The 13,297-nt window shown below is 62.3% G+C and overlaps 1 non-coding gene and 2 pseudogenes across 1 annotated transcript; all 3 read left to right on the plus strand.

The window, feature by feature from the left end:
* The first annotated feature begins 439 nt into the window (after positions 1 to 439).
* LOC125980237 (5S ribosomal RNA) lies at positions 440 to 558 on the plus strand (annotated as a pseudogene).
* Positions 559 to 1,403: 845 nt separating this feature from the next.
* On the plus strand, positions 1,404 to 1,522 carry LOC125980272 (5S ribosomal RNA). The gene has a single exon (XR_007485586.1). It is a non-coding gene; the product is annotated as a 5S ribosomal RNA (ribosomal RNA).
* A 628-nt stretch (positions 1,523 to 2,150) lies between these two features.
* On the plus strand, positions 2,151 to 2,269 carry LOC125980221 (5S ribosomal RNA; annotated as a pseudogene).
* The last annotated feature ends 11,028 nt before the right edge of the window (positions 2,270 to 13,297 follow it).

Here is a 13,297-nt window from a genome sequence, read left to right on the forward strand (position 1 = left end):
TGTACAGTGAGCATGGCTCCCTGTGAACTCAAAGCAGCAGGCTTGACTTGTAAAAGAACCCAACACAACACTTCCATGAAGTGTTTTTAAACTTTTCAAGGCATTTATTTTGATTCAGCAAAATGCAGGTCGCAACGGCAAATTCGTGCTACCGCATAAAAAGCTGTCAATAACTTTTCATGATAGCCATGTTTCCAGAAAACACCAAAAGCCTTGGAAGAAAGCCTGTTTCGGCCCTGGTTGTAAAAAAAACAAAAAAAAACAAAAGGGAAGGGTGACCGTCCGGGAATACCAGGTGCTGAAAGCCTTTTTTTTTTTTTTTCTTCCCACGTCAATTGTGAAAGGAAACTTTTACCACAGCCATCAAGTCCCGCCGCTGCTTGGCATGGTTTCAGGGGCGATTGTGTCTATAAAATGAAAAATTCTGAGCGGTCTCAGGGCTTACGGCAATACTACCCTGAGAGCGCCCGCTCTCGTCCGATCTCGGAGGCTGAGCAGGGTCGGGCCTGTTTAGTACTTGGATGGGAGACCGCCTGGGAATACCAGTTACCGTAAGTTTTTTTTTTTTTTTTTTTTTTTTCTTATGTGCACTTCAATCGTTTAAGCCAAGAACTTTTTACAGCACCCATCACGAATGGCATTCGGAAACTGCAAGCCTAGTTTGAACTCCGACACTGAAACTACAACACGAGTTTAAAACCTACATTGTGTGGCGACAGCCATAGCATTGCAGTTCACGTTTTTACCGCTAGAGGACAGACTATGTACAGTGAATAAAGAGCATGGCTCCCTGTGAACTCAAAGCAGCAGTCTTTACTTGTAAAAGAACCCAGCACAACACATTGCGCTTCCATGTAGTGTTTTTACCTTTTTCATGACATTTATTTTGATACAGCCAAATGCAGGTTTTGTGCACTTCACTTTTCCGTTGGGCATTCGCGTAGAACCCTATTCCAGTTACGGCCAGATTCTTTTAGACTAGTGGTCCCCAAACTTTCTTGCGCCACGGACCGGCTACGCGTCAGAAATATTTTTGCGGACCTGCCTTTATATATATAAATAAACAATAAATCTATATAAATAAATACTACATTTATAATAAATATATATAAATAGGATTAAATAAAATGATACGACTGGCATAAAAACAAATATAAACCACATAAAAATAAAAGTCACCATTACGTTGAATTATTGGGAGCACCGAGCTTGTTTCTCAGAAACGAGCCGGTCCCATCCAGGCGTAATCGGAGACAATGAAACCCGAAGTGGTTAAGGTTTGTCTTTTAATGCAGGATGCTTGGTCTCCATGTGCCGAAGCAGTTTTGAAGGCTTCATTGGCTCGCTCTCTAGTTTCAGGGGCGATTGTGTCTATAAAATGCAAAATGTTGGGTCACCTCACGGCTTACGGCCATACTACCCTGAGAACGCCCGATCTCGTCCGATCTCGGAAGCTAAGCAGGGTCGGGCCTGGTTAGTACTTGGATGGGAGACCGCCTGGGAATACCAGGTGCTGTAAGCTTTTTCTTATGTGCACTTCAATCGTTTAAGAAGCTATTTTTTACAACACCCATCACGAATGGCATCCGGAAACAGCAAGCCTAATTTAAACTCCGACATTGAAACTATAACACGAGTTTGAAAGCTATATTATGTGGTGACATCCACAGCATTGTAGTTAATTTTTTTACCGCTAGAGAGCAGACTATGTACAGTGAGCATGGCTCCCTGTGAACTCAAAGCAGCAGGCTTGACTTGTAAAAGAACCCAACACAACACTTCCATGAACTGTTTTTAAACTTTTCAAGGCATTTATTTTGATTCAGCAAAATGCAGGTCGCAACGGCAAATTCGTGCTACCGCATAAAAAGCTGTCAATAACTTTTCATGATAGCCATGTTTCCAGAAAACACCAAAAGCCTTGGAAGAAAGCCTGTTTCGGCCCTGGTTGTAAAAAAAACAAAAAAAAAAAAACAAAAGGGAAGGGTGACCGTCCGGGAATACCAGGTGCTGAAAGCCTTTTTTTTTTTTTTTTTTTCCCACGTCAATTGTGAAAGGAAACTTTTACCACAGCCATCAAGTCAAGCCGCTGCTTGGCAGTTTCAGGGGCGATTGTGTCTATAAAATGAAAAATTCTGAGCGGTCTCACGGCTTACGGCAATACTACCCTGAGAGCGCCCGGTCTCGTCCGACCTCGGAGGCTAAGCAGGGTCGGTCCTGGTTAGTACTTGGATGGGAGACCGCCTGGGAATACCAGTTACCGTAAGCTTTTTTTTTTTTTTTTTTCTTATGTGCACTTCAATCGTTTAAGCCAAGAACTTTTTACAGCACCCATCACGAATGGCATTCGGAAACTGCAAGCCTAGTTTGAACTCCGACACTGAAACTACAACACGAGTTTAAAACCTACATTGTGTGGCGACAGCCATAGCATTGCAGTTCACGTTTTTACCGCTAGAGGACAGACTATGTACAGTGAATAAAGAGCATGGCTCCCTGTGAACTCAAAGCAGCAGTCTTTACTTGTAAAAGAACCCAGCACAACACATTGCGCTTCCATGTAGTGTTTTTACCTTTTTCATGACATTTATTTTGATACAGCCAAATGCAGGTTTTGTGCACTTCACTTTTCCGTTGGGCATTCGCGTAGAACCCTATTCCAGTTACGGCCAGATTCTTTTAGACTAGTGGTCCCCAACCTTTCTTGCGCCACGGACCGGCTACGCGTCAGAAATATTTTTGCGGACCTGCCTTTATATATATAAATAAACAATAAATCTATATAAATAAATACTACATTTATAATAAATATATATACCGTATTTGCCGGTGTATTGGTCGACCTTTTTCGATCCAAAATCGACCGAAAAAAATTGACCTCGACTTATACACCGAGTCATAAAATTTAACTTCGTATTCATCGCTTCAAATGTGATGGTAACCAAGGCCGTTTCTCATGCATCTCATTGTGCGTTGCACTTAGAAAATTTGAACCGGGCGGCGTGCGCGAGTGCGCGGCCCGCTGGAAGTCGAATGAGGCGCCGCGACCACCTCCGCGGTGCTTATAAACAGCCGATCCGCTCGGCGGGGGCTATTTTCGGCCACTTGGCTCGTGCGCACGGCCTCCCGGATGTGCCGGGCGGGTGCGCGAGCTCGCCGGCCGCCGGAAGTCGAATGAGGCGCCGCGACCACCTCCGCGGTGCTTATAAACAGCCGATCCGCTCGGCGGGGGCTATTTTCGGCCACTTGGCTCGTGCGCACGGCCTCCCGGATGTGCCGGGCGGGTGCGCGAGCTCGCCGGCCGCCGGAAGTCGAATGAGGCGCCGCGACCACCTCCGCGGTGCTTATAAACAGCCGATCCGCTCGGCGGGGGCTATTTTCGGCCACTTGGCTCGTGCGCACGGCCTCCCGGATGTGCCGGGCGGGTGCGCGAGCTCGCCGGCCGCTGGAAGTCGAATGAGGCGCCGCGACCACCTCCGCGGTGCTTATAAACCGCCGATCCGCTCGGCGGGGGCTATTTTCGGCCACTTGGCTCGTGCGCACGGCCTCCCGGATGTGCCGGGCGGGTGCGCGAGCTCGCCGGCCGCTGGAAGTCGAATGAGGCGCCGCGACCACCTCCGCGGTGCTTATAAACAGCCGATCCGCTCGGCGGGGGCTATTTTCGGCCACTTGGCTCGTGCGCACGGCCTCCCGGATGTGCCGGGCGGGTGCGCGAGCTCGCCGGCCGCTGGAAGTCGAATGAGGCGCCGCGACCACCTCCGCGGTGCTTATAAACAGCCGATCCGCTTGGCGGGGGCTATTTTCGGCCACTTGGCTCGTGCGCACGGCCTCCCGGATGTGCCGGGCGGGTGCGCGAGCTCGCCGGCCGCTGGAAGTCGAATGAGGCGCCGCGACCACCTCCGCGGTGCTTATAAACAGCCGATCCGCTTGGCGGGGGCTATTTTCGGCCACTTGGCTCGTGCGCACGGCCTCCCGGATGTGCCGGGCGGGTGCGCGAGCTCGCCGGCCGCTGGAAGTCGAATGAGGCGCCGCGACCACCTCCGCGGTGCTTATAAAAAGCCGATCCGCTCGGCGGGGGCTATTTTCGGCCACTTGGCTCGTGCGCACGGCCTCCCGGATGTGCCGGGCGGGTGCGCGGGCTCGCCGGCCGCTGGAAGTCGAATGAGGCGCCGCGACCACCTCCGCGGTGCTTATAAACAGCCGATCCGCTCGGCGGGGGCTATTTTCGGCCACTTGGCTCGTGCGCACGGCCTCCCGGATGTGCCGGGCGGGTGCGCGAGCTCGCCGGCCGCTGGAAGTCGAATGAGGCGCCGCGACCACCTCCGCGGTGCTTATAAACAGCCGATCCGCTCGGCGGGGGCTATTTTCGGCCACTTGGCTCGTGCGCACGGCCTCCCGGATGTGCCGGGCGGGTGCGCGAGCTCGCCGGCCGCTGGAAGTCGAATGAGGCGCCGCGACCACCTCCGCGGTGCTTAGAAACAGCCGATCCGCTCGGCGGGGGCTATTTTCGGCCACTTGGCTCGTGCGCACGGCCTCCCGGATGTGCCGGGCGGGTGCGCGAGCTCGCCGGCCGCTGGAAGTCGAATTAGGCGCCGCGACCACCTCCGCGGTGCTTATAAACAGCCGATCCGCTCGGCGGGGGCTATTTTCGGCCACTTGGCTCGTGCGCACGGCCTCCCGGATGTGCCGGGCGGGTGCGCGAGCTCGCCGGCCGCTGGAAGTCGAATTAGGCGCCGCGACCACCTCCGCGGTGCTTATAAACAGCCGATCCGCTCGGCGGGGGCTATTTTCGGCCACTTGGCTCGTGCGCACGGCCTCCCGGATGTGCCGGGCGGGTGCGCGAGCTCGCCGGCCGCTGGAAGTCGAATGAGGCGCCGCGACCACCTCCGCGGTGCTTATAAACAGCCGATCCGCTCGGCGGGGGCTATTTTCGGCCACTTGGCTCGTGCGCACGGCCTCCCGGATGTGCCGGGCGGGTGCGCGAGCTCGCCGGCCGCTTTAAGTCGAATGAGGCGCCGCGACCACCTCCGCGGTGCTTATAAACAGCCGATCCGCTCGGCGGGGGCTATTTTCGGCCACTTGGCTCGTGCGCACGGCTTCCCGGATGTGCCGGGCGGGTGCGCGAGCTCGCCGGCCGCTGGAAGTCGAATGAGGCGCCGCGACCACCTCCGCGGTGCTTATAAACAGCCGATCCGCTTGGCGGGGGCTATTTTCGGCCACTTGGCTCGTGCGCACGGCCTCCCGGATGTGCCGGGCGGGTGCGCGAGCTCGCCGGCCGCTGGAAGTCGAATGAGGCGCCGCGACCACCTCCGCGGTGCTTATAAACAGCCGATCCGTTCGGCGGGGGCTATTTTCGGCCACTTGGCTCGTGCGCACGGCCTCCCGGATGTGCCGGGCGGGTGCGCGAGCTCGCCGCCCGCCGGAAGTCGAATGAGGCGCCGCGACCACCTCTGCGGTGCTTATAAACAGCCGATCCGCTCGGCGGGGGCTATTTTCGGCCACTTGACTCGTGCGCACGGCCTCCCGGATGTGCCGGGCGGGTGCGCGAGCTCGCCGGCCGCTGGAAGTCGAATGAGGCGCCGCGACCACCTCCGCGGTGCTTATAAACAGCCGATCCGCTCGGCGGGGGCTATTTTCGGCCACTTGGCTCGTGCGCACGGCCTCCCGGATGTGCCGGGCGGGTGCGCGAGCTCGCCGGCCGCTGGAAGTCGAATGAGGCGCCGCGACCACCTCCGCGGTGCTTATAAACAGCCGATCCGCTCGGCGGGGGCTATTTTCGGCCACTTGGCTCGTGCGCACGGCCTCCCGGATGTGCCGGAGAGGTGCGCGAGCTCGCCGGCCGCTGGAAGTCGAATGAGGCGCCGCGACCACCTCCGCGGTGCTTATAAACAGCCGATCCGCTCGGCGGGGGCTATTTTCGGCCACTTGGCTCGTGCGCACGGCCTCCCGGATGTGCCGGGCGGGTGCGCGAGCTCGCCGGCCGCTGGAAGTCGAATGAGGCGCCGCGACCACCTCCGCGGTGCTTAGAAACAGCCGATCCGCTCGGCGGGGGCTATTTTCGGCCACTTGGCTCGTGCGCACGGCCTCCCGGATGTGCCGGGCGGGTGCGCGAGCTCGCCGGCCGCTGGAAGTCGAATTAGGCGCCGCGACCACCTCCGCGGTGCTTATAAACAGCCGATCCGCTCGGCGGGGGCTATTTTCGGCCACTTGGCTCGTGCGCACGGCCTCCCGGATGTGCCGGGCGGGTGCGCGAGCTCGCCGGCCGCTGGAAGTCGAATTAGGCGCCGCGACCACCTCCGCGGTGCTTATAAACAGCCGATCCGCTCGGCGGGGGCTATTTTCGGCCACTTGGCTCGTGCGCACGGCCTCCCGGATGTGCCGGGCGGGTGCGCGAGCTCGCCGGCCGCTGGAAGTCGAATGAGGCGCCGCGACCACCTCCGCGGTGCTTATAAACAGCCGATCCGCTCGGCGGGGGCTATTTTCGGCCACTTGGCTCGTGCGCACGGCCTCCCGGATGTGCCGGGCGGGTGCGCGAGCTCGCCGGCCGCTTTAAGTCGAATGAGGCGCCGCGACCACCTCCGCGGTGCTTATAAACAGCCGATCCGCTCGGCGGGGGCTATTTTCGGCCACTTGGCTCGTGCGCACGGCTTCCCGGATGTGCCGGGCGGGTGCGCGAGCTCGCCGGCCGCTGGAAGTCGAATGAGGCGCCGCGACCACCTCCGCGGTGCTTATAAACAGCCGATCCGCTCGGCGGGGGCTATTTTCGGCCACTTGGCTCGTGCGCACGGCCTCCCGGATGTGCCGGGCGGGTGCGCGAGCTCGCCGGCCGCTTTAAGTCGAATGAGGCGCCGCGACCACCTCCGCGGTGCTTATAAACAGCCGATCCGCTCGGCGGGGGCTATTTTCGGCCACTTGGCTCGTGCGCACGGCCTCCCGGATGTGCCGGGCGGGTGCGCGAGCTCGCCGGCCGCTGGAAGTCGAATGAGGCGCCGCGACCACCTCCGCGGTGCTTATAAACAGCCGATCCGCTCGGCGGGGGCTATTTTCGGCCACTTGGCTCGTGCGCACGGCCTCCCGGATGTGCCGGGCGGGTGCGCGAGCTCGCCGGCCGCCGGAAGTCGAATGAGGCGCCGCGACCACCTCCGCGGTGCTTATAAACAGCCGATCCGCTCGGCGGGGGCTATTTTCGGCCACTTGGCTCGTGCGCACGGCCTCCCGGATGTGCCGGGCGGGTGCGCGAGCTCGCCGGCCGCTGGAAGTCGAATGAGGCGCCGCGACCACCTCCGCGGTGCTTATAAACAGCCGATCCGCTCGGCGGGGGCTATTTTGGGCCACTTGGCTCGTGCGCACGGCCTCCCGGATGTGCCGGGCGGGTGCGCGAGCTCGCCGGCCGCTGGAAGTCGAATGAGGCGCCGCGACCACCTCCGCGGTGCTTATAAACAGCCGATCCGCTCGGCGGGGGCTATTTTCGGCCACTTGGCTCGTGCGCACGGCCTCCCGGATGTGCCGGGCGGGTGCGCGAGCTCGCCGGCCGCTGGAAGTCGAATGAGGCGCCGCGACCACCTCCGCGGTGCTTATAAACAGCCGATCCGCTCGGCGGGGGCTATTTTCGGCCACTTGGCTCGTGCGCACGGCCTCCCGGATGTGCCGGGCGGGTGCGCGAGCTCGCCGGCCGCTGGAAGTCGAATTAGGCGCCGCGACCACCTCCGCGGTGCTTATAAACAGCCGATCCGCTCGGCGGGGGCTATTTTCGGCCACTTGGCTCGTGCGCACGGCCTCCCGGATGTGCCGGGCGGGTGCGCGAGCTCGCCGGCCGCTGGAAGTCGAATGAGGCGCCGCGACCACCTCCGCGGTGCTTATAAACAGCCGATCCGTTCGGCGGGGGCTATTTTCGGCCACTTGGCTCGTGCGCACGGCCTCCCGGATGTGCCGGGCGGGTGCGCGAGCTCGCCGCCCGCCGGAAGTCGAATGAGGCGCCGCGACCACCTCTGCGGTGCTTATAAACAGCCGATCCGCTCGGCGGGGGCTATTTTCGGCCACTTGACTCGTGCGCACGGCCTCCCGGATGTGCCGGGCGGGTGCGCGAGCTCGCCGGCCGCTGGAAGTCGAATGAGGCGCCGCGACCACCTCCGCGGTGCTTATAAACAGCCGATCCGCTCGGCGGGGGCTATTTTCGGCCACTTGGCTCGTGCGCACGGCCTCCCGGATGTGCCGGGCGGGTGCGCGAGCTCGCCGGCCGCTGGAAGTCGAATGAGGCGCCGCGACCACCTCCGCGGTGCTTATAAACAGCCGATCCGCTCGGCGGGGGCTATTTTCGGCCACTTGGCTCGTGCGCACGGCCTCCCGGATGTGCCGGAGAGGTGCGCGAGCTCGCCGGCCGCTGGAAGTCGAATGAGGCGCCGCGACCACCTCCGCGGTGCTTATAAACAGCCGATCCGCTCGGCGGGGGCTATTTTCGGCCACTTGGCTCGTGCGCACGGCCTCCCGGATGTGCCGGGCGGGTGCGCGAGCTCGCCGGCCGCTGGAAGTCGAATGAGGCGCCGCGACCACCTCCGCGGTGCTTATAAACAGCCGATCCGCTCGGCGGGGGCTATTTTCGGCCACTTGGCTCGTGCGCACGGCCTCCCGGATGTGCCGGGCGGGTGCGCGAGCTCGCCGGCCGCTGGAAGTCGAATTAGGCGCCGCGACCACCTCCGCGGTGCTTATAAACAGCCGATCCGCTCGGCGGGGGCTATTTTCGGCCACTTGGCTCGTGCGCACGGCCTCCCGGATGTGCCGGGCGGGTGCGCGAGCTCGCCGGCCGCTGGAAGTCGAATTAGGCGCCGCGACCACCTCCGCGGTGCTTATAAACAGCCGATCCGATCGGCGGGGGCTATTTTCGGCCACTTGGCTCGTGCGCACGGCCTCCCGGATGTGCCGGGCGGGTGCGCGAGCTCGCCGGCCGCTGGAAGTCGAATGAGGCGCCGCGACCACCTCCGCGGTGCTTATAAACAGCCGATCCGCTCGGCGGGGGCTATTTTCGGCCACTTGGCTCGTGCGCACGGCCTCCCGGATGTGCCGGGCGGGTGCGCGAGCTCGCCGGCCGCTTTAAGTCGAATGAGGCGCCGCGACCACCTCCGCGGTGCTTATAAACAGCCGATCCGCTCGGCGGGGGCTATTTTCGGCCACTTGGCTCGTGCGCACGGCTTCCCGGATGTGCCGGGCGGGTGCGCGAGCTCGCCGGCCGCTGGAAGTCGAATGAGGCGCCGCGACCACCTCCGCGGTGCTTATAAACAGCCGATCCGCTCGGCGGGGGCTATTTTCGGCCACTTGGCTCGTGCGCACGGCCTCCCGGATGTGCCGGGCGGGTGCGCGAGCTCGCCGGCCGCTTTAAGTCGAATGAGGCGCCGCGACCACCTCCGCGGTGCTTATAAACAGCCGATCCGCTCGGCGGGGGCTATTTTCGGCCACTTGGCTCGTGCGCACGGCCTCCCGGATGTGCCGGGCGGGTGCGCGAGCTCGCCGGCCGCTGGAAGTCGAATGAGGCGCCGCGACCACCTCCGCGGTGCTTATAAACAGCCGATCCGCTCGGCGGGGGCTATTTTCGGCCACTTGGCTCGTGCGCACGGCCTCCCGGATGTGCCGGGCGGGTGCGCGAGCTCGCCGGCCGCCGGAAGTCGAATGAGGCGCCGCGACCACCTCCGCGGTGCTTATAAACAGCCGATCCGCTCGGCGGGGGCTATTTTCGGCCACTTGGCTCGTGCGCACGGCCTCCCGGATGTGCCGGGCGGGTGCGCAAGCTCGCCGGCCGCTGGAAGTCGAATGAGGCGCCGCAACCACCTCCGCGGTGCTTATAAACCGCCGATCCGCTCGGCGGGGGCTATTTTCGGCCACTTGGCTCGTGCGCACGGCCTCCCGGATGTGCCGGGCGGGTGCGCGAGCTCGCCGGCCGCTGGAAGTCGAATGAGGCGCCGCGACCACCTCCGCGGTGCTTATAAACAGCCGATCCGCTCGGCGGGGGCTATTTTCGGCCACTTGGCTCGTGCGCACGGCCTCCCGGATGTGCCGGGCGGGTGCGCGAGCTCGCCCGCCGCTGGAAGTCGAATGAGGCTCCGCGACCACCTCCGCGGTGCTTATAAACAGCCGATCCGCTCGGCGGGGGCTATTTTCGGCCACTTGGCTCGTGCGCACGGCCTCCCGGATGTGCCGGGCGGGTGTGCGAGCTCGCCGGCCGCTGGAAGTCGAATGAGGCGCCGCGACCACCTCCGCGGTGCTTATAAACAGCCGATCCGCTCGGCGGGGGCTATTTTCGGCCACTTGGCTCGTGCGCACGGCCTCCCGGATGTGCCGGGCGGGTACGCGAGCTCGCCGGCCGCTGGAAGTCGAATGAGGAGCCGCGACCACCTCCGCGGTGCTTATAAACAGCCGATCCGCTTGGCGGGGGCTATTTTCGGCCACTTGGCTCGTGCGCACGGCCTCCCGGATGTGCCGGGCGGGTGCGCGAGCTCGCCGGCCGCTGGAAGTCGAATGAGGCGCCGCGACCACCTCCGCGGTGCTTATAAACAGCCGATCCGCTTGGCGGGGGCTATTTTCGGCCACTTGGCTCGTGCGCACGGCCTCCCGGATGTGCCGGGCGGGTGCGCGAGCTCGCCGGCCGCTGGAAGTCGAATGAGGCGCCGCGACCACCTCCGCGGTGCTTATAAACAGCCGATCCGCTCGGCGGGGGCTATTTTCGGCCACTTGGCTCGTGCGCACGGCCTCCCGGATGTGCCGGGCGGGTGCGCGAGCTCGCCGGCCGCTGGAAGTCGAATGAGGCGCCGCGACCACCTCCGCGGTGCTTATAAACAGCCGATCCGCTCGGCGGGGGCTATTTTCGGCCACTTGGCTCGTGCGCACGGCCTCCCGGATGTGCCGGGCGGGTGCACGAGCTCGCCGGCCGCTGGAAGTCGAATGAGGCGCCGCGACCACCTCCGCGGTGCTTATAAACAGCCGATCCGCTCGGCGGGGGCTATTTTCGGCCACTTGGCTCGTGCGCACGGCCTCCCGGATGTGCCGGGCGGGTGCGCGAGCTCGCCGGCCGCTGGAAGTCGAATTAGGCGCCGCGACCACCTCCGCGGTGCTTATAAACAGCCGATCCGCTCGGCGGGGGCTATTTTCGGCCACTTGGCTCGTGCGCACGGCCTCCCGGATGTGCCGGGCGGGTGCGCGAGCTCGCCGGCCGCTGGAAGTCGAATTAGGCGCCGCGACCACCTCCGCGGTGCTTATAAACAGCCGATCCGCTCGGCGGGGGCTATTTTCGGCCACTTGGCTCGTGCGCACGGCCTCCCGGATGTGCCGGGCGGGTGCGCGAGCTCGCCGGCCGCTGGAAGTCGAATTAGGCGCCGCGACCACCTCCGCGGTGCTTATAAACAGCCGATCCGCTCGGCGGGGGCAATTTTCGGCCACTTGGCTCGTGCGCACGGCCTCCCGGATGTGCCGGGCGGGTGCGCGAGCTCGCCGGCCGCTGGAAGTCGAATGAGGCGCCGCGACCACCTCCGCGGTGCTTATAAACAGCCGATCCGCTCGGCGGGGGCTATTTTCGGCCACTTGGCTCGTGCGCACGGCCTCCCGGATGTGCCGGGCGGGTGCGCGAGCTCGCCGGCCGCTTTAAGTCGAATGAGGCGCCGCGACCACCTCCGCGGTGCTTATAAACAGCCGATCCGCTCGGCGGGGGCTATTTTCGGCCACTTGGCTCGTGCTCACGGCCTCCCGGATGTGCCGGGCGGGTGCGCGAGCTCGCCGGCCGCTGGAAGTCGAATGAGGCGCCGCAACCACCTCCGCGGTGCTTATAAACAGCCGATCCGCTCGGCGGGGGCTATTTTCGGCCACTTGGCTCGTGCGCACGGCCTCCCGGATGTGCCGGGCGGGTGCGCGAGCTCGCCGGCCGCTGGAAGTCGAATGAGGCGCCGCGACCACCTCCGCGGTGCTTATAAACAGCCGATCCGCTCGGCGGGGGCTATTTTCGGCCACTTGGCTCGTGCGCACGGCCTCCCGGATGTGCCGGGCGGGTGCGCGAGCTGGCCGGCCGCTGGAAGTCGAATGAGGCGCCGCGACGACCTCCGCGGTGCTTATAAACAGCCGATCCGCTCGGCGGGGGCTATTTTCGGCCACTTCGCTCGTGCGCACGGCCTCCCGGATGTGCCGGGCGGGTGCGCGAGCTCGCCGGCCGCTGGAAGTCGAATGAGGCGCCGCGACCACCTCCGCGGTGCTTATAAACAGCCGATCCGCTCGGCGGGGGCTATTTTCGGCCACTTGGCTCGTGCGCACGGCCTCCCGGATGTGCCGGGCGGGTGCGCGAGCTCGCCGGCCGCTGGAAGTCGAATGAGGCGCCCGACCACCTCCGCCGTGCTTATAAACAGCCGATCCGCTCGGCGGGGGCTATTTTCGGCCACTTGGCTCGTGCGCACGGCCTCCCGGATGTGCCGGGCGGGTGCGCGAGCTCGCCGGCCGCTGGAAGTCGAATGAGGCGCCGCGACCACCTCCGCGGTGCTTATAAACAGCCGATCCGCTCGGCGGGGGCTATTTTCGGCCACTTGGCTCGTGCGCACGGCCTCCCGGATGTGCCGGGCGGGTGCGCGAGCTCGCCGGCCGCTGGAAGTCCAATGAGGCGCCGCGATCTCCTCCGCGGTGCTTATAAAGTGCCGATCCGCTCGGCTTGGAGCTATTTCCGGCCTCCCGTTGGTGCCGGGCGGCGTGCACGAGCTCGCCGGCGGCGATCTCCTCCGCGGTGCTTATAAACAGCAGCAAAGCTTTTTCTTTTTCTTATGTGCACTTCAATCGTTTAAGAAGCTATTTTTTACAACACCCATCACGAATGGCATCCGGAAACAGCAAGCCTAATTTAAACTCCGACATTGAAACTATAACACGAGTTTGAAAGCTATATTATGTGGTGACATCCACAGCATTGTAGTTAATTTTTTTACCGCTAGAGAGCAGACTATGTACAGTGAGCATGGCTCCCTGTGAACTCAAAGCAGCAGGCTTGACTTGTAAAAGAACCCAACACAACACTTCCATGAAGTGTTTTTAAACTTTTCAAGGCATTTATTTTGATTCAGCAAAATGCAGGTCGCAACGGCAAATTCGTGCTACCGCATAAAAAGCTGTCAATAACTTTTCATGATAGCCATGTTTCCAGAAAACACCAAAAGCCTTGGAAGAAAGCCTGTTTCGGCCCTGGTTGTAAAAAAAACAAAAAAAAATAAAAGGGAAGGGTGACCGTCCGGGAATACCAGGTGCTGAAAGCCTTTTTTTTTTTTTTTTTTCCCACGTCAAT

Source organism: Syngnathus scovelli, chromosome 13, assembly GCF_024217435.2.
Source record: "Syngnathus scovelli strain Florida chromosome 13, RoL_Ssco_1.2, whole genome shotgun sequence".
Taxonomy (NCBI): domain Eukaryota; kingdom Metazoa; phylum Chordata; class Actinopteri; order Syngnathiformes; family Syngnathidae; genus Syngnathus; species Syngnathus scovelli.